Source organism: Symphalangus syndactylus, chromosome 15 (genome assembly GCF_028878055.3).
Source record: "Symphalangus syndactylus isolate Jambi chromosome 15, NHGRI_mSymSyn1-v2.1_pri, whole genome shotgun sequence".
NCBI classification, from domain to species: Eukaryota; Metazoa; Chordata; class Mammalia; order Primates; family Hylobatidae; genus Symphalangus; species Symphalangus syndactylus.
This window is the reverse complement of record NC_072437.2, coordinates 13,321,411-13,343,088: the sequence shown is the minus strand read 5'-3', so window position 1 is coordinate 13,343,088 and position 21,678 is coordinate 13,321,411. Positions and strand designations below refer to the sequence as shown.

General features: G+C 41.5%; 1 long non-coding RNA gene across 1 annotated transcript; it reads left to right on the top strand.

Annotated features, from left to right (window-relative positions):
* The first annotated feature begins 4,807 nt into the window (after positions 1-4,807).
* Positions 4,808-7,131, top strand: LOC129463916 (uncharacterized). Its single transcript, XR_008651345.2, has 2 exons — positions 4,808-5,111; positions 6,973-7,131. It is a non-coding gene; the product is annotated as an uncharacterized lncRNA (long non-coding RNA).
* The last annotated feature ends 14,547 nt before the right edge of the window (positions 7,132-21,678 follow it).

The window sequence follows — 21,678 nt, the reverse complement described above, 5'->3', positions numbered from 1 at the left end:
GGGGCAAGTCCCAGCTTGGTGATTCTTCAGTTTTGTGACTTTGGCAAGTCTCTTTTGATTTGAGGACAGGTGATATTTTTCAGGTTTGGGAAATTATTTTTCCATTGTGTTTTTGGAATCTCTTCTCTTTTCTTCCTTTTCCTGTTTATGACACTCCTTTTATTGGAATATTAGACCTCCTGCATTTGTCTATCCTTCATATTTTCTATTTTTTCTTTCTGTTATTTTATTCCATGTCCTTGAAGATTTCCTAGACTTTACTTCTTTCCCTTTTCATTGATGTATGTTTTTTCAATTTCATTAATCATACATAACACCTCACTTATTTATGTTTTTTCATTGCATTCTATTTTATAAATATAGCATTTTCTCAAATCTCTCTATTAATGAGAAGTTTTCTTTTTCAAAGTCTCTTTATTCTCTAAATGCCTGTTTCTTTCTAGTCTCATTTTTTTTTCTTTCTTTTTCCTTGGTCTTGCTTTTTTACCTTGACAAGCCCCTTCTTTGAAATTGGCTCATTTACTGAAGGACGGGGAAGCTGGTTGGGACCATCTCTCTGGAGTGTGAGAGAGCACCATCGGCTGACTGCCCCTCACCACACACGATCCTTTCCTGCTTCTCTTTTTCCTGGAGTAGACTCGTGGAGCCTCTTAAATGTGGGCATAGCCTATTTCCTAGCTGGCTTCTGGTCAGGGTGAATGGGCAGAGTGCCTACTGTCAGCTGCAAGCTCCTCCCCACCATCCAAGAGAAAAGGTGAGAACAAGAAGAGCTTGACCCTGGACTGCCAGCACCCCCATTGTTTTTCCTATTTTATTGTTCCACTGGAAATAAATCCCCAGTTATCTATGCACTAAAGACCTTCGGGGAAATAAATGTTCCTGGACTTGCCCTGTTGCTGGCCCTCTTGTTTTCTCTTATTCGCTCCTGGACCTGGTTTTCTCTGCTGCCCCACAGCCTCTCGGTGGAGACACACAGGACTGCTGCTCCCTTCCTGAAGCCCCTTCCTGGAGCTGTGTGCTCTGGGTTGTGTTCCTTGTCTGTGCTTCATAAGCCTATAGGCTTGCCTTGCCTTCTCTTTCCCAATAATTCACCGAAAACTCCTATCTGTCAATGACCTCTTCTTTAGAGCTATGGATTTATTTCTTTTTATAAAAGTCTTTGCTATTAGTATAAGAGGTCTGATGGACTTCAAGAGAGGTGAGAAGCAATCCATGCACTCATTTCTACCAATTTAAATTTGAGGCTCTCATAACTAGTTAACAAATTCATGAACGAAGAATTTTTTTTTGGTATGAAATGATCAGTCACTAAGCATAACGCTTGAGACTTTCATCTGTGTCATGTCATCAACTTCTCATAATGACCCTAAGTATCCCCAGTTCACAAGTGAGGAAACTGAGGTTTGGAGAAGTCTATTAATTTGCTTGAGGTTGCAGAGCTCACAAATGGCTGAACCAGTATTTGAACCCAGGTCCTCCAATTCTAAGCTGTTTGCTTTATTTATTTTACATCTGAAAACAAAGCAGCTATCACAGACTTTGAGGAAGGCTGAATATAATGAAGACAGAAATTGTGTATATGATCACCTGTGTGAGATATAGCACCTGGATCTTTTTGTACAATGGATGAACAAACATCAACGATGAGCTTGTTCTTCAGAATTTACATTAACAGGATAATAACTTGACAGAAATAGGAGCAGTATTTGTGAGTCCTAAAAATATCTGAGGACAGAATTAGGATCTAAATGGCCATAACAGGCATGACTGGCCAGGTGCAGTGGCTCATGCCTATAATTCCAGCACTCTGGGAGGCCGAGGGGGGCTGATCGCTTGAGTCCAGAAGTTAGACACCACCCTGGGCAACATGGCAGAAACCCTGTCTCCACAAAAACACAAAGAATAAGCCGGGTGTGGTGGTGCACACCTGTTGTCTCATCTACTCAGGAGGCTGAGGTGGGAGGATAGCTTGAGCTCGGGAGGTCGAGGCTGTAGCAAACCATGATTGCATCACTGCACTCCAGCCTGGGTGACAAAGCGAGACCCTTTCTGGAAAACAAACAACCAGGTATGACTGGAAAAATTAAATCTAATCGAAGTAATTTCATAGGGACAGGATTACCAGATTTAACAAATAAAATTAAGGAACACTTAATTAAATGTGAATTTCAGACAGATAATGACTAATGTTTTGGTATAAATACGTCCCACTAAAAATTGTTTGTCTGAACTTTAAATGTAACTGGGCTTACTGCACTTTGTCAATGCTACACAGAGGTAAATGCATTCTTTTGCATTCCAGCCTTAAAATTCAATTACGGAACTGCAGAGTCAGAAAGGGATGCCTAGGAGTTCCTGTGACAAGGCTTATTTGTTTAGGTTGACTGTAGTATCAATATAAGTCTTACAGTGTGGAGGGAAAAAGGTAAGTGAGAGCTGAGGCCACATTAAAACAAATAGAGCCCCTAAAGAAATGTTTCTGAAAATACAGGTTGAGGAATACTTGTTCAAGTACTTGGGCTATTTTGTAAAACGCAGCTTTCTGGGCTCTAGAAATGTAAATATTTAAGAAGAGGACTCAGAAATGTCCATTTTTAAACAATTTCCCCAAGTAATTCTCCTACAGGTAAAAGTTTTCAGAATTGCTGAAAACAAAAATCGAGGCTGTCTCATTGGGCACTGTTGGGGCCAGGCTACACCCAGTAGGTCGGGCTCAGGTTCCAGTGCTGTTAGAAACACAAGTCCGGAGCGAAGAGACCAGGATGGTGGGGCATCTGCTACGCTGTGACACGCAAAATAACAGAAAGAGCCCCCCGCGCTGTTTAGCCTACAGAATTTTCAAGAAGACATGAGCGCTTTCTTCAAAATACAATTGTGGAAGAATGTTTGAATTTTTGTTTTCATTGTGTGCCCAGAAGTTAGAATTAAAACCGATGAAAACAAATTATGAACAAAGCTGGGTTTAATATAACCTGTATTCTACCTAAAAATAGAATGAACCTCCTTCGGAGGTGGTGACTTCTCCATCAATGGGGGGTGTTTCAGAAATGAAGGCGGAAGGCTTGCCGGAGATTCTGCTGCTAGGAATCTCTAGGAGGCTGGCTTCAGGTCAATTTTGTGCACCAGTACCAGACACTTCCTAAGGCCTTTGCCCATAAAAATCTCCGTTTCAATATTGAGAACCAGCATGTTTTCAGAGATCAATGAAAATAATTTCAGTGTTGAAATTTTTAAAAACTCAAATAAAATAACCAGGCCTCTGGATTTTGACTGGCATAGAAAATGCTGAGAGTGACCTGATGGTTTTCAAAATCACGTTGGATACAGTTGAGAAGGAACTTAAGCTCCTCATTTTGAAGATGAAGACAGGAAATGCATTGTCAACAGATGATTCCCCCCCTCCGCCGCCCCCCGCCCCCACGGCCCGCCCCAACAAAAGGCAGGGTTGTTCAGGGGGCAAACTGTGGAATCTCCTTTTCCAGACGAAATCTTTCTGCAATGGCTGAGTCAAGTTCAGCGGAATGGGGGGAGAGTGGGACGTGGGGAAACGTATTACTTGTGTGTTACTCTTAGCAATCGTATGATCCTTATTTAACTTAAAAAAAATTTCCTTTAAAATTATATACATGCATAACCCGAACAGCAGTTCCATCACTTCTTTTCAAAATGTGCATTCTTAATTTAATTTTCTAATTTGAAATATTTGAAAGTGCAAACTCTAGTTCGTCTTTCAGTACAAACCAACATGCCATGCAGCAAGCTCACATTCCTTATTGAAAGGGAAAAGCGCTGTGTTTTTTGAGAGGGAAGGGAAACACTTTTAAGTGAAGCACTTACAGTTCCTGTTGTTTTCTGTGGGAGATGAAGCTGCTGAGAAACTCAATGTTTGTTTGTTTGTTTTCTCCACAATACAATGAATTTTAAAAAGTGAGCCCACTCATGACTCAAATTACCCAAGTCTGACCCAAGCGAAGGTGCCCGTGAAGTTCTGGAAAATGCAGGAGGCCTCCGCGGGCTGGGTGCGCCCCGAGCACAGCTATCCCTTTTCTTGTAATTACTTAATAGCCTGTGCCTTTGTCTTTTGCTTTGTTTTCTTAAGGAAATGTTAAAAAAAAAAAAAAAAAAAAAACCGGTGGACAATAAGGAATGAGACTTGAATGCCAGCGGGCGGGAGGCAGCGCTGAAAGAGGCGGCCGTGGATGCCACAGCGCTAGGTTCAAGTCCCGGTCCAGGGGGTTTGAGGGGACTGGGAGACAGTGGCCGCAGCGGCCATGGGGGCCCCGCAGACCTGGCCCAGGGTGCGGGAGGAGTCGCCTGAGCCACTGTTTTAATTCCAGTGAATTCATTAAAAGACGAGAGGGCCCCAGGGACTTCCCTGGGAACGCTTGGATTGGGGGGGGGGGTGTCAGGGCTTTCCTACCCTCCCCGTTTCCCATCCCTCCCCGTTTCCCATCCCTCAGAATGTTCGAGAAATCCCAGCACACAGGAAGATGCAGTGGCCGAGGCCCGTAGAAGGAAGCGGGCGAAGGGCGGAGGAGGACGCGCGGGGCCGCGGTCGGGCGCGCGGGGCCGCGGTCGGGCGCGCGGGGCAGGTCCTGGGGCGCGGACACCCAGGCAGGTTCGGGGCGCAGCCCGGGGAGACCTTGGGCAAGGCCTCCAGGCGGGGACGGGAAAGGGAACGGGGACAGGGCGCAGGGCAGAGGACCGGGATGCGAACAGGGACGGAAACGGGGACAGGGCACAGGGCAGAGCACAGGGCACAGGGCAGAGCACAGAGCGCAGGGGCGCAGAGAAGGGGACAAAGACGGGGCCGGAGGCGCCTGAGGGGGATTCCGTGCGGGAATCAGCGGCGCCACCCAGCCCCGCACATCGCGGAGAGCGGCCCGCGTGCTTCTGAGAGCGCGGCCCCTGACGTTTCTGCTGCGTGCTGGGACCAAACCTACAGGAAGCAAAACCCTAGAGGAAGAAGTCAGCGGCTTTTTGGCTCGGAGACAAAACGGAGCCCTGCGGGTGCAGCCTGGGCTCCCTCAGGCGCATCCCCAGACGCTGCGGGTGTCCCGGAGGCCTTGAAGTCCTCCCGTGCGTCTCGATGCCACCAGTTTGTTTCTTTGGTGAGGAATCGGTTCACGGTGAAACTTCCTTCCTCAGCCGGTGGGGAGCCGAGGCTGGGCCGGGCGGCGAGGGTTGCGCTGGGACGCACTGCCCCCTACTGGCCGCTGCACCGCGTTCCCAGCTGCTCGAGCGGTTGGTTCAGTGAACTCGGATTAATTTAAATACAGCCGTAGATTTGGCTTTTTTCCCTCCCGGGCGAATCTTTTTAAAAAAAAAAAAAAAAAAAACTAGGGAGAGTACCAAACTTAAAATAATAAACAGACTGAAGGATATTATTTCTTAACCTTTATAAAGCCTCCTGAAAGAGTGAAAATGTTATTGTGAGAGTAAAATCAGAGTTTGGCTCTCTGGTAGCCCTTCCGCTTTAATGTGCTTTGAGACTATTCTTATGAGGCTAGAAATTCTTTGGTTAATGCATATTTATTAAAGACTAAATCATACTACTTTCCAAAATATTAGGCTCTATCAGCAATCTTTGATATGAAAAGAAACCATCTTAGTCCAACTCCAAGAGCAAAACAAATAATGCAGTGAAATATCTTTAAAGTTCAAACAAAATGTTACCAGACATACTTGAGATATACCGTCCAAATTACTAGGTTGCATTAATTGCTCACAAGCAACCATCACCTGATCATTTTATGCTTTCTAATAACTTAAATGTCCCTAAATCGTAGAGTAGATTAATGCGTAATCGTCAAAGGAACTGTGCTCAAGTGAAAGTCACTTGCAAAGCCTGGATTGGAGTTAATTGTCTCAAAATCCTTAGCCTACTGCTTCAACTACAGAACAATGCTCTGCCTTTATTAGTAAGTAGGAGAAAGAAGTTGTTATGTCAAACACTTTATTGCAAATCCGAGGTTCAGCAGTGAATTCTAATTAATTTTATTATTAAAAAACCCAAACTTTAAAACATTTTTTCAAAGGGTGGCAACTGTGGCATGGAAATGGATGGATCATTGTTTATTTAGGGGATGTCTCTGTTAGAGTTAGTTGTGTTTTGCTGCGTATAATTATTTTGGGGTTTGGAGGAACCTCAGTTGGCTTTTCCTCGGGTTCTTCAAATTAAATAGCTGGGTTGCACACATCTTCGTTGGGTTCTGGTTGAGTAAACTTCAGTGTAGTGGGGTGTCACATCACTTCCTGGATGAACAGTTGGTTGCCGAGAGCAGGTTTATTTAAAGCCAGAAACTCGTTTAAATAAGTCTTTGGTCACGCTGTTGAGGGAGCTGTTAATGCAGTGTGAGCAGCGACCATCCATGCATGGGGAAGTTGATAAAAGAATCTCTGGTTTTCTGACGATGTAGGTCTTAATGGAGCCTTTTTGGTAAACCTAAGACTTTATGTTCATTTTATTATACACAGTCTTAATTTGAGTCTGAAAAGGGGAGCTCCAGGGCAGACATAAAATTAACTTCTCTTTCAGCGTCCTAACCTTTGGGTTTTAATTTATTCACTTGTCAATCTTATGAATGCCTCATGAACCCCAGCTATTGATTTCCGTGGCCAATGCTATTTTTCCTGTTTATTATAATATATTGTCCCATTGTTGCCGGCCGTTTGCGCTCAGTTAGATTTCCCACACAGCGGACAGGAAACCGTTCTATGGCATCAGACTTCCTTAGATTGATTTTCACAGAGGCAGGGAGGGACCTTCCCACTTCTGGGCCCTTTGTGCTGAGACTACCCAGGGGCCCCAGCAACCCGCCTGTGTGGACGCTTCCTTCCAGGCCCCCAGTGCAGACAGCAGTCTCCCCAGGCCCTCCCACTGCAGTCCCACGCAGCCCCTGGGAAAAGCTCCCCTTATCAGCGCTGAATGTTATGTCATTTCTTTTTACTCACGATGTTTATTGTCTTTAGAGCCTGCTCTGTGGGAATGTTCTTTTCAAGGGCGACAATGGGGAATGGCGGAACAACACTGGTGAAATCACACAGCCCTGGAGCGCCAGGCCTTCCAGTCGCTTCATAATTAGAAAACAAAACACTCAGCTACAATACAAATGATGTTTTTACACTCTCTGGCTACTGAATTATTTATTAATAAAAAGCTTTATCACCACTGCGTTACCTACCACACTAAAAGTAGGTTACAAGAAAAACTGAGAACCCATTCGGGATGAACCAGAAGAATAAAAGGGCCCTTTCTAAAAAGTAGTCCATGTTTATGTTACTATTTTGAGTTGTGCTGAACACCCATAAGCTTTTTGGCAAACGTCAGCATGTGCCCCAGTGAGCTGGGATTTAAGAGACACCTGTCCTACCTATAGGCAACACTCAGTTTGAAATAATTTAAATTCAACAAACTGACTGAGACAGCACATGTGGGTGTTTTATATTTTTAAAAAGTAGGCCACTACAATTACTGATTTGTTTAGATATGTACCATCAGACTCAAAATCATTTTTTTCTTATTGTAAATTTGTCTTCCTAGGACTAGGTTATTGCAAAATATAACACAAAATGTACTGGATAACATTATTAAAAATCAGGCACCATCCTTTGAAAATAATTATTAATTTACACTCTGAAATTAATGTTCCCCCAAGGAGCTCATTATCAATTAGAAAACCTCCTGCAGTAAATAGTTGACAGATGAAGCCAGTTCCACAACCACAGCTACAACCCCACGGAGGAATCTATATGTAAAAGACGCTTTAGATTTTGGTGGGGGGGGGAGTTCTTCTTCTTCTTCTTTTTTTTTTTTTTATTTTCCCGAAGATTTCAGAGGTCATACGGAGAATGATGTAAATTTTCCATAAAAGTCTCCATAGACTATCCAGGGATGTCAAAACAGAGGAATCTACAGAGAAGAAACTCAATTTCTACTGCAGAGCTGTACATGTCAGTATGAATCATTTCCACCTGTGGAGATTGATGACCAATTTATAGATCTGAGTGAATGAATGATTTTGATCAGTGAAAAACCCAATCTTGTTCATTTGCATCTGCAGTGGGCAGTCCTTTTAGAGTTTGAGCTTCATTAAATCATTTCTATAGTTTAGAATTAATTGAATCAATTAAATCACAACAAGGCTCTCAGATAGAGGAAGTTACAGACATATGCATTTCTATTTTACTAATTTGGAAACAGAAGGCTGCAGGTATTGCATATGCAATTGTATCTTCCCAGCAAGCAGCCTGAATGGGAGGCAGGCTTCAGTTCCACTGTTATCCTTTGTGTGTGTGTGTGTGTGTGTGTGTGTGTGTGTGTGTGTGTGTGTGTGTGTCAGGGAGGGGAACTTATCTTCTAGTGAATACGTATTAGGAATTAAAATGGATGAGCAGATCATTTAATTTGACATGAATAAATACTGGTACATGTCCCAGGTAGGTTCTGCTTCAGGATGAATATGGGGAAATGTGATGCATCCTGGGAGAAGTTTATTCCCTGTCACCCACTTGATGAAGTGACTGATACTGCAGTTTACAGATTTGATGAGATTATTAATAGAGGCAGGTGGGCCATGTGGAGGGCATGCTACTATGTTAATTAAGAATTTCAATATTCTCTAATGGATAGTCATGGTTTCATATTTCTCACTTACTTTTTTCTTAGGCCATAGTTTCAATCTTTTATAAACCTTGGTCAATATCAACAGATTATATGAACTGGATCCAGGGATTTTCGTTCACAACTTTCTTTACATAGTGATTCCAGGTGGAAGGCTGCAAAAACATTGTCTTGAATATTTTTGAGAACATGATTCTTGTTCTCTTGGGAGAGTGCATAGGACAGGGATCTTAGGTGCCTTTCCTGGCTCTCTGATTTTAGAGTCAAAAGTTGAGGTCGGGTGCGGTGGCTCACTCCTGTAATCCCAGCACTTCGGGAGGCCGAGGAGGGTGGATCACAAGGTCAAGAGATCGAGACCATTCTGGCCAACATGGTGAAACCCCGTCTCTACTAAAAATACAGAAATTAGCCGGGCATGATGGTGTGCACCTGTAGAAGCTGAGGCAGGAGAATCACTTGAACCCGGGAGGTAGAGGTTGCAGTGAGCCAAGATCGCGCCACTGCACTCCAGCCTGGCGACAGAGCGAGACTCCGTCTCAAAACAACAACAAAAGCTGATCTGGGGAGGAATGGGGAATTTAAATTTGTGAGCAAAGTAGGCGACTGGGGAGTGGGGCAAGGATTGTATGCGTGAAACTATGCGTTCACCTGGAGGAGTAATCTAGGGATACCCTTAAGCCTCTGGCTTGAGTGACTGGCTTCTTGATAGCGCTCATGTCTAAGGTTGGGAAAATATTAAGAGGCAACAGTTTTGGTTGGGGCATTAAGTAGGTCACAAGTTCAGTTGAGGATGTGTTGAGTTGCGGTGTTGAGTTGTGGTGCTGAGTTGTGACAGTGAGCAGGAGGCACATGCAGATATCTATGTCCAGAAGGCAGTTGCTCCGTGCACAGGGGACTGGGAAGGGTGATGAATTTCTGGTCTGTAGACGTCATCAGAACCTCGAGAATACCTGAGATCCCACAGCAGAACGTAAAAAAGGATTCCAGGGGGCCAAGGAAAAAACTCACAGTGAACACCTGTTTTAAGGGTAAGAAGAGGAGCACCTCAAAATAAAAATAAAAAATAAAAACACCAAACCATGTAGAGAAAGAATCATTAGAGAACAGTCACAGAAATTGTGTCAGTGAATCCTTGTAAAATCTTTACTCAGGAAGCCGTTTGTCATGTAACAAAGTCTCTTTTACATGAAAACATCTAGTGTTGATACACTTTTGCTAGGGGATTGTAGGGTTATGAGGTTCAATCCATTACGTTTTTAATAGATTATATGTATAAATTGCACAGTGAGAAGCTGCACACGTAGGCATGTTCGTCACCTTACCTATTGCTCTGAGTCTTGAGAGTGTTTTGCATGCTCTTTCTTCATAATATTTTTGCTAAAGTACAGCATAGAGGACACTCACTTCTCAGAGCCCCAGAGAACATAAAAGTGGTTATCACACCATATTGTCCTTATGAGTCATCTGAGTCATCTCAAAAATGAAGGAGGGAGGCCGGTCACCTCATGAGGCAAGAGCATTTATCAGCCAGGGCCATGGTGCCTGAAGGTGGATGAATTCCTTTTCTTAGGTAGCTTTTTCTCTGCCTAAATTATGAAATAGTTCAAGGAAAGGGACATCACTACCAAAGGACAGAGAAAATCGTGTTTTCTCTTGACCAGGAAATACATGAGTTTGTTTCCGTTGTTGGTTAAAAACAAACAAAATTCTTCTGATTGAGGGCTCTCTTTGGAGCTTTAGAATCTACTTGTCACTGCCTTAAAAAAAAACAGGCTAATTAATACATTCGTACTTTGGAAAGGAGAAGGGACTGTCCCTTGATATTTGGCCAAACAGTGTTCTAAAATACTGAGTGATGAGAGGGGTCCAGGAAGATAAAGGCTGAGCAGTGTGTACAAGCTCCGATGATAAAGATGTATTTGGTGCTGTTTGTCAGAGTCTTTCTGGGGACTCCTGGGGGCAGAAAGCAGATGGCAGCCTGTAGGAAGAATGCATGGGAGGTGAGGAGGGAGAGGAAGGGGATGCAGCTATCACTTCTATCACTTGGAAGCAGCTTGACTGAGAAGGGAAAGAAAGCTAGAAAGGTGAAGGCTAGGCAGGGACAGGGAGTCAGAGCAATTTTTGTTTCTTTGTTTTACTTTAGGAAATAACTGAGGCTGTTTAGAAGCGGTAGATAATTGTGTGCGAGACAGAAATAAGAGGAGAGGCCTCTGTCTGCTCAGGCTGCTGTCACAAAAATGTCATAGCCTGGGTGGGTCATAAGCAACAGAAATTGATCTCTCACAGTTCTGGAGGCTCTAAGGTCAAGGTGCCGGCTGACTCTAGGTCTGATGAGGGCTGTCTTCTCCCTGTGTTCTCACCTGGCACAGAGGATGAGGCAGCTCTCTGGCTCTCTTTCATAAGGGGTTTTATAATCCTATTTTATAAGGGATTTTACAGTCCCTTTTATGAAGGTGGAGTCCTCCTGACCTAATCACCTACCAGAGGCCCCACCTTCAAATACCATCACACTGGGGGTTAGAATTTTAATACATGAATTTGTCGGGCAGTGGGGGGGTGTGGTACAAACATTCAGTCTATACCATTCTACCCCTCCCTCCACCACAAATTAACATCCTTCTCATATGCAGATATATTCATTACATACAAAGAACCCTCAAAGTCTTAACTTTGTTATAGCACCAACACTAAAGTCTAAAATCCAAAGTCTTATCTAAATATCTTCTCAACCAAATACGGCTGAGACTTAAGGTACAGTTCATCTCCAGGTAAATTTCTCTCCAGTTGTGAATCTGTGAAACCACACATGTTATGTGCTTCCAAAATATAACAGTGGGACCGGTGTAGGACAGAGATTTCCATTCCAAAAGGGAGAACTAGGAAGGAAGAAGGGGGTAACAGGCCCACATGAGTTTAAGCTACAGGCACACTCCCCGAGATCCTAAGGCTGGAGAATAATCCTCTTTGGCTCAATGTTCTGCCCTCCAGGTCCACTGAAGTGGCAGTGCCCTGGCATGCCATTCAGTGGCATGGTGGAATGGACCTGGGGCAGCTCACTGCCTGGGTCCTGCCCCTGTGGTTCAGGGAATCTCCGTCGCTTGACACCTAGGTGCAGGCAGCACGTCCCTGGGACCCGTGTACTATGAAAGCCAATGAAGATGGCACCATGTGGGTGCCATCAAGTTTTTGCAACTTGGGCCCTCCAGAAGGGTGGCTGTTGTGGCCTTTGCTTCACTGAGGCCTGCTGGAGCCACACCTGGGGTGGCCAAGGACTGCAGCACCGGAGTGTGGGGAGCAGAGCCAATGATGTGAGGAGGCACCGGGTGGGGTGTCAAGGCCCTGTAGGCACCAGAAACTGCTCTCTCCTTCTTTTAAAACTGCTTTCCAAACCACCCTCCCGCCCCCCAAGCCCCCTACTCTGGACCTACGATGAGAAGGACAGCTCTGAGGATCTGAGGATCTCTGAATCACTTTACAGGTAATTCTTCCATTGTTTTAGAGAATAGCACCTAATGGCTGATCCATACTAATCTCTTTATTGGAGATTTAGTTCTCATATTTTACAGAATGTTCTCATATTTTACATTGAATGTTCTCATATTTTACATAATGGATAGGCTGAGAAATTTCCAAATCTTTAAGTTTTGCTTTTTTTCTCCTTACCAATTCTGTCTTTACGTCATTTTGCTTTTCTTGCATTTTACTGTAAGCAGTCAGGTGGAACTAAGCTGCACCTTTAGCACTTTGCTTAGAAATTACTTGAGCTAAACATCCCATTTCATTGCTTTCAAGTTCTACCTTCCACAAAACACTAGAACATGAACAGAATTTGACCAAGTTCTTTGCCACTGTATATGAAAGGTCACCTTTCTTCATTGTCCAGTATGTTCTTCATTTCTGTCTGACCTCATCAGAATGAAGTTCACCATCCCTATTTCTACTAACATTCCGTTCAGGATTATTTCAGGTATTCTCTGAGAAGACCAAAGCTTTCTCTACAGCTCTCTTCTTTTCTTTCTGAGTCCTTATCAGAATTGCCATTAATTTTTTCATTGTTTGTTCATGGCAATGTAACTTTTTCTAGCATGCACCTCAAAAATCTCCCAGCCTCTGCTCGTTACCCAGCTCCAAAGACATTTGGAACATTTTTAGATATTTGTTAGTGCAGCATCCCCACTTCTTAGTACCAATTTCTGTCTTAGTCTGTTTAGGCACATAACAAAAAATACAATAGACTGGGTGGCTTATAAACAATAGAAATTTATTCTATTCTCACATTTCTGGAGGCTGGGAAATCCAAGATCAATGCAGTAGAAGACTTGGCATCTGGTGAAGGTCTACTTCCTGGTTTGTAGATGGTAGGTGGGAGGGGTAAGAGAGCTCTCCAGAGTCTCTGTTAAAGTCACTAATCCCATTCCTAACCACCTAATCGCCTACCAATGGGTCCATCTCCAAATACCATCACAATGGAGGTTAGGATTTCAACATATGAATTTTAGGGGTAGGACACAAATATTCAGTCTATAGCAAAAGCATAAAAATACTTAAGCAGGGGAATGAGAGCAAGAATGAGTCTTTTTTCTTATCACTCCTAAGTGATCTTAATAAGCACAAGCACTAACCCCCCATGACTGTCAGATCTCCAGCCTGGGTTTCTCATCTGGGCTGATTCACAGTCACCAGGATGTTCCCTGCTATAACTCTGTCTCCCAAGTCCTCATTAACAACACAAAGAGAGAACACATTAGGTTTGATGAATTCTAGTAGATTGCATTAGACTCGTGTCTTCTTGACTTCTTCATACCAATTGCCTTCTAATTTCCCACCCCCTTTTGATCCAAAGATTTATGTATGTTGCTGGGGCTGGGTACGGTGGCTCACGCCTGTAATCACAGCACTTTGGGAGGCCGAGGCAGGTAGATCCTGAGGTCAGGAGTTTGAGACCAGCCTGGGCAACAAGGTAAAACCCCGCCTCTACTAAAAATACAAAAATTAGCTGGGTGTGGTGGTGTGCGTCTGTAGTCCCAGCTACTTGGGAGGCCGAGGCAGGAAAATCACCTGGGAGGTGAGGTTGCAGTGAGCTGAGATCATGAACCTGGGAGGCAGAGGTTGCAGTGAGCTGAGATCATGTCACTGCACTCCAGCCTGGGAGACAGAGTGACACTGTCTCAAAAAAAAAAAAAAAAAGATTTATGTATGTTGCTGGGCCAGTTTTCCTAAGTCACATTTGATTCTCTTGATTTAAAATTGCTTGGTGGTTCTCCATCAATTATGTTTGGATAAATCTCAACCTCCTTATCTTGGAAGATGAGACGAGGTATATCATACAAGTCTGTCTGTCTGGTTGTGCTCTTTCTTCATACACATTGAATTTGTGGTCATGCCAAACTTCACACTTGTAGCTCATTAAACACATTGTGTGGGCCTTGGAGAGTGTCAGCTGGTGTCACATTTCTCATCCACCAACTGTGCATCTTGTCAACTTGGGCAGGTTACTTAACATTTGTCCAAGTTTTCCTATGTGTAAAGTGAGGTAAACAGCATCTACCTCACTGCGTTGTTGGGAATATTTAATATGGCAATACTTTAAAGTCCTTTGAACACAATCTAGGGCAGAATAATAGTTCGAGTTTTATCTATCATTATTATCAATGCTATTATTACGATTACATGTCTTCAATTCGTTCTCTTATATTAGCTCTTGTCTCTTGGGCTATTTTCCCACGTTTCTTCGAGTTGGTCAAATTCCTGTCTTCGGATTCAGTCAAAATGCGAACTCTTCTATCTCTCCTGGATGTCCTCAGGCCGTTAGCCTCATCCACACTTGTTTCCTGCCCTTTCCAGGGGTGTTTCTGTGTGTACAGATTTTCCTGGCAGCCCTTTGGCATCAGTGGAAATTATTTGTTGACATGTCTGTCTCTTCCAGTGTATTATAAAACCTTCAACAGCAAAGGCCATGCTGTGTTCACATTTGTACTTCTAGCACTTCATAAAAATGTTATCTTCTCATTAAACTTAGTAAAATACAAATAATATCCTTCAACAGTTAATGTGTCTGTGTTTCATAAAGTATTACTTAGACAAATCAGATATATGACTATATAAAAGTGATATAAGATTAACAAAAAGTCCTGGCTCCATGTGGCCTCTATAGCAATATTTTTTGTTTGTTTGTTTGATCGTTTTTTTGAGATGGGGTTTTACTCTGTCATCCAGATTGGAGTGCAGTGGCAAGATCTTAGCTCACTGCAACCTCTGCTTCCCAGAACCAAACAATCCTCCCACCTCAGCCTCCCAAGCAGCTTGGACCAGAGGCATGTGCCACGATGCCTGGCTAATTTTTGTATTTTTTGTAGAGATGGGGTTTTGCCATGTTGCCCAGGCTGGTCTCGAACTTCTGAGCTCAGGACATCCACCCACCTTGGCCTCCCAAAGTGCTGGGATTACAGGCATGAGCCACCACACCTGGCCAGCAATGTTTAAAGTGGAATTGTAGGCCCACTGATGGAACCACTGCAAAACAAAAACCGTGGTGAATCCTAAAGACCAATAGCATACTTGTCAAAGGAAAAAAAATTGGAATCAGAAGCTCAAGTTTCAGTCTTTACTTAAATTCTATAAAGTGAAAATTTCTCATTTGGTATGTGTAGAATATTTAAAACATAAAATTATAATTAGGAGTTTCTGTCACTAACTGTCTAACTTAGATTGATACAGTCCCTTCTACTGACTTATAATAATTTATACTGTACTTATTTCATTAACCTCTCACCTTTTTAACAAGCTGATCTGACTCTGTCAGTTTTCTTCAAATATTCAGACATTGCTGACTCATTTTTCTCACTCCCAAATATTCAGATTTTACCTTCACTATTTGATGTTCAAAAGTGATATTTTGAGCATGGGTGATAATGAACAGCAAACCTTTGAGGAAGATGTCAAGCATAGCAGGATATTTGTGCCTTTAGTGGTATTTTTCACAAAGTAGAGTTTGTGAGGTCACAAAGCATCCATATTGTGCTTTAAACTAGAAACGTGATAGCTCTCACTTGAGAATAATAAGAAACTATAAGTAGATCAAAGTATAACTTTGAAGAAATTAAAACTTTAAGGACATTTACATAAACTTTCAATGCTTATGATGTATTTGATGTTAGGGTGTGATGCCAATGAATTATCTCAGGCTGCGATAAGATCCTCTTTCCAGGAGCGATGCAAACTTCTCCCAATTTGTTGCTAAGGTTCTCTTCAGTTTTGTCAGAACTCAGAATCTTCCTGTCTCCTTTTCCACCTGGAGGTATAGCTAGCCTCCCGTGTGGTCACGGGGCCAGCTCTTGTCATCTCCTGGCTAGACAGCTCTCTGAGACTGGTCCAATGTAGATTTCTAGACAGCTTTCTATGTCCAACTCTGATCCCATGAAAATTGTGCAACATTTTAAATCAATAGACTCTTACGATTTTTATTTGGTTATCACTAGTGGTACTGTAAGTAATCTTTTTGTTATTATTAATATTATTACTATTGTTTTATTTTAGGAATTTTCTTTGAAAAAAGATGTAACTTTAATGAGAATAAAAAAATCTGAGTTTGTTAGCCTGTCTTTTTGGTTAACTGGGTTATCTCTCAAACTGTTACCAGCAATGCATTAATATTTTCTCTCTCAAATATAAGTAAGTATATTTGAGACCAATTTTGAGACAGGATCGAAAATACTCTAACTTTTGAAATGTGTTATCACTGTGTGCCTCTGAGGCCTGGTTCTACCTAAAGACCTGGCTCTGCCTAGGAAAACAGTCATAGTATCAATTGCATAGTTATAACATGAAAATGTCAAGGCTGTGATAAAACCGAGTTTATCCAATGACAGATGCTCTACAATGGTCTGTCAACAGATCTATGCAGGACCTGTGGAAACCACTGCTCATAATAATATTCTTACCACAATGAGATACCATCTTACACCAGTCAGAATGGCTACAATTAGTCAAAAAATAACAAATACTGACGAGGTTGTGGAGAAAAGGGAACACTTATACACTGTTGGTGGGAGTGTAAATTAGTTCAATCATTGTGGAAAGCAGTATGGTGATTCCTCAAAAAACTATAAGCAGAACTATCATTTGACCCAGCAATCTCATTACTGGGGATGTACCCAGAGGAATATAAATCATTCTACCGTAAAGACACATGCACGTGAATGTGCATTGCAGCTCTGTTCACAATAGCGAAGACGTGGAATCTACCTAAATGCCCATCAGTGACAGACTGGATAAAGAAAATGTGGTAGATATACACCATGGAATACTGTGAAACCTTAAAAAAGAACGAGATCATGTCTTTTGTTGGAACATGGATGGAACTGGAGGCCATTATCCTTAGCAAACTAATGCAGAAACAAAAAAAACAAATGTCTCATGTTCTCACTTATAAGTGGGAGCTGAATGATGAGAACTCAGGAACACAAAGAAGAGAACAACAGACACTGGGGCCTACTTGAGGCAGGGAGGGTAGGAGAAGGGAGAGGAGGAGAAAAGGCAACTATAGGATTACTGGGCTTAATACCTGGGTGATGAAACAATCTCTACAACAAACCTCTGGGACATGAGTTTACCTATTTAACAAACCTTCACATGTACCCCCGAACCTAAAAGTTAAAAAAAACTTTGTGAATTTGACACATGAGAAAAATAATATTCTTCATTAGCATAGATAAATCTGTGAAGATAGTAACAAGCTTTGTTTACTTTCATTCTTTCTCTTCCTTGTTTTACCTTGATTACATCCAGTGTGTGCGTGTGTGTGTGTGTGTGTGTGTGTTCAAAAGCCTTCCTCTAGGGTATCTTCTGATTTTTGCACATGAAGGCAAGACACATTTCTTTATGGAAAAGAGATGTAAATCTATCACTCCTCTCCAGTTACCAGCAACTAGTTCCTTCATTCACAACGTATGTCCCACAAATGTGTCTTAGAAATAGGCCTAATCATAAATGTGACTGCTTATGTGTTAACTGTTTATGTACATTTAAATATATTAAAATATGAATAACTGTAAGTGTGTGTTTTACCTACTGAGATGATCTGTCTTTGCTCTTGTCCATCTGTCTGTCTGTCCATGCATTGATTCCTTTCTCTACCTCTGTCTGTCGTCTTTGTTTGCCCAGGTCTCAGTACACATAATAGGAAGACTGTGAGTCTTAACTGTCTCCCGCCCTGAAACCAGGAGTATATTTTGGCTCTTGTCCTTTCAGGCTTTTATTCTTATATATTTCTCTCAAATGATTATACTGTGGAGACACCGCATTTACTCTGCCATCTGGGGTCTCAGTGTAACTTGTTTTACTCTCAGATATTCCAGACACAGAAAGGGAGCACACTACATTTTTTCCCCTATCCTTTCTCCTCCTCCTCATCCTTCTTCTTCTCACATATCATTGGCAAGAGAGGAAAGATTTACTCCAAGATTTTTTATATTAAAGCATGTATTATCAGCATATCGAATGGTTAACCTGGCCACTCCAGTGCTGGTTGCACATGTAGAATTCATATCCAAGGACAGGGTCTAGCCATCTAAGGGATCCTGTAGCTCGTCTGTGTAGGGCAATCCATATGTCCACCCTTCTCTGGTCTCCTGTAGAATTTTATGATAGCTTTACCCTACTCTTTCTTGGTCCATGAGTCTAGGATTCTAAACTTCCACAGTTCTAGGGTATGTCATTTTCAAAGTTTCTTCTGTGTTTCTTTCACGAAGCCATTGGGATCGGCAAGCACCTAGGACTTGGGCAGCTTTTTAACCGGTGTTTCACATCAGGAGCCTTTGTGCCCCAGCGCCTTTGCCTGCCCTGACTGCACAACCGGGTGTCACAGACGATGATCACAGGATAACCTCATGCAATCATCTCCTCTCCGATTCTGCTCAGGGTTAAAATGTAGTTATTTGAAATAACAGACTGAATCAGTTTCTCCTTATAGTGGATTTTAATCTTTCTGGATCATTGAGAATCTGATACAACTTTTAGTAGAAAATTCTACATGGATAGAGGATTTTACCTTCTATTTAGTGGTTTCAAAGATCCTGATATCCATGGCTCCAGGTTTCTGCTTTAGAGATGTTATTTACATGAACACCTTGTCTCCTATTAGTGGAGAATGAAAAAAACAAAATCTTTCTTCGATTTATCATCTGGATTCATTCAGAATTCGTCACAATGAACTTTATCTTTGTAGCCAAACATTTTAGTTAAGTACTTATATTCCATTTTTTCTTTGATAAAGAGAAGCATATTTATCTAAAATAAACAAATGATAAATAAAAATTTTCTTTCTTTTCTGCCTTTTTTGAGGAACATTGGTAGGGTGGAATAGTGGAAAGAAATAACTGCGGTCAGAAGAAAAACAAGAAGAAAGCATTCATATGATATAGTAATAATAACATAGAATGTTCCAAATCACAGACAGTAAATAAGATATTGCATCTTATAAAGGAAGCTTTTAACAGCATTATAAAAATGTAAATATACCTTTGAAGGGACAGGTAACAAGTCTAAGAAAATGAATGACATCAGATAACATGTTTTCTCTCTGTAGAACTGCAATGGTGATGGCTCTGAATTCCTGGTGTGTATTCACGTAGTACCTGTTCAGAATAGGCCATTGTATCAGAAGAGGAATTGTGGAGAGGCATCGTATTAGAAAGCAGAGAGAAATAAATGGTAAAGGATGCATGCACTGTACAACCAAAGCTATAATTACAACTGAGAAAGCCTCAAGGAAGAAAGGTAGAATAGCAAAGGCCAATGAGGTAATAGTGACTACTTTCTAGCAAAAGAAGTAAGTTCAATAAATTTTACGTTTATAATGGGGCTAATTTGTCTCATGAGCAGTACTTTCTTCGTGAGACAGTACTTGATTTAATTCAAAAGAATATCACAGGCTTCAGTCTAGAAGCTTCACTTTTTTCCAAAAGCTTTAGGCTTCTCATATAGAAAAATAAGTTTCTTAAGCACAGTTTACAGAATCGTCTGACCGAAAAGTATTTCCTATTTGTGCCATAAAGCTGAAGAGTGGAAGTTGGAATCCTGTGCTGGCCTTGTTTCATGTTGTATACCCAGGAAGGCTTGGAAAGGAGGTTTTGTTAAGATGCTATTCTTCCGTTCCATCACAAGATCATTGATTTTCCATTGCACACTGTAAGAAATAGCTCTGCACTTAACTATTTAACCAGCCAAGGCTAAAGCAATTAGGCTCATCTTTTTTTGATGTCCTAGAAGAGATGGTTGGATGAATCTCAGGTGCCCTGTGGTGATGGAAATGTACTTCCAGCTGACTGCAGGTATTTTTACTGTTGTCTCCCCTTAGTTTGAAATTCTTCAAATAAATAAAGATTGGCCTTGCTGCTTTTTCTTAAAATAAAATTTATCCCCAGACTAGAAGTCATGTTGGTTGGTTGTGTTTCGCGCACTCTTCTGATTAATCCATTCCCTTAACTTGATTTTAGCACCTTAAAATATTGCAGATGCAATACCTATTTTTAAAGATTTCTTCCTCAGTACTTTCTAAGTCTTCAAATTTGCTTTTACATATCTTCACTATCTGATTAGTTTCCTTAAAGAATATTCTCCTTTTACCATAATTTTCTTTTCTTCCTGGAAGTGATTGAGGTAGTGAAGGGTCCTTGAAATATTGTAAGGATATTAGCTACATAAAATGAGAAAATGGGAACTGAGCTATGAATTTAGAAAGAGAATTTGTAATATGTGGATATATGCCAAAAAGAGACCATCGGAGGAAGTCAGGGAATTGCAGCACTAGCTTATATTTTCCCCTTTGCTCTCAGTTTAAGAGAACTTTTCCTCTTATGAAGGAAAATTGCTCCCAATTGCTGTTTATTAGCTGTGTAGTAGTTTCTTTTCTTGCTTCAGGTCAAAGACTGGGCCATCTATTCACTCAGAAACATGAGGAAGTTGGGGTGGGGGAGAGAGAAAGAAAGAGAGGAAAAGAAAATGAATACGTTTTGTTGCTCTCATCATTAGTGGGTAAGGAGCTATTGAAGTTTGCAGAAATTATCTCTTCCACATGTCTTATTACCTTTTGCTAGCAGGACTGGATGTAACTTTTGATGCAATGGATAGAAATTCATTTCCTTCAGTTGAACAATTTAAAAATAAATGAAGATAAAGATGATGCAGCTATTCATGTCAGCCACAAAAGTAGCCACAGAATAAATGCAAAGGGAACTATGACTAGCCTTGGCTGCCTGGACCAAGTGATGGAGAAAAACCCACGGCATTCTTCCAAACACAGCCCCATCTCTGTCCTCTGCATATGCACAGCACAGGAGGAGGGAAGGGCACCCACCTAGCAACAGATGCATTATCATTCATGTTCATTCATTTCTTTAACTTCTTCACCTGAGGAGCATGTAATATTAGTTCCATAATTACCATGGGGTCATGTGTCAAGAATTTTGATAATTCTATCTAATTTTTGTGAATTTAGCAAAAATATTCTTAATATCAGTAATTTACATATAATTCCACTTAAAGAAGTCTAGCTAAAGAAGGAGAAGAGATGAAAGATAGGAAAACGTACATAGTTTAAAGTTCCCTACCTAATCCTTTCTTTTAATTGAAATTCCAGGCTTTTGACGACAATGTCTTGGCATTTTTTTGCAATAGAAAAATTCATTCACATTCTGTTATAGCGCTGCTTTTCAGGAAACGATGAGGGCAGAGATCAGCACTGACTCAGCTATTAACTCACCTTTTTCACATTTTTAAAAGGTGTCTAGTTTTTGTTTTAATCATTCAAAAACTTTTTCTCATCCTCAAGGAATCTTGAAAACGATTATATTGAATAAGAGTGATTTTTTTCTTCTAAAGTCTCAAGTGGAAATTGGCAGAATGCCCTTTCTCATCAGTTAGGAAAGATGTTATTTAAGTAATTGAATCTGTCTCGTTCTTCATCTGTGGAAGAGTTATCTATATTCTCCCAGGCTCTTTTTTCTTAGGCCATTGTGAAAACCTCTTTACACAGTTTTAATTTCACTTTCATCTTT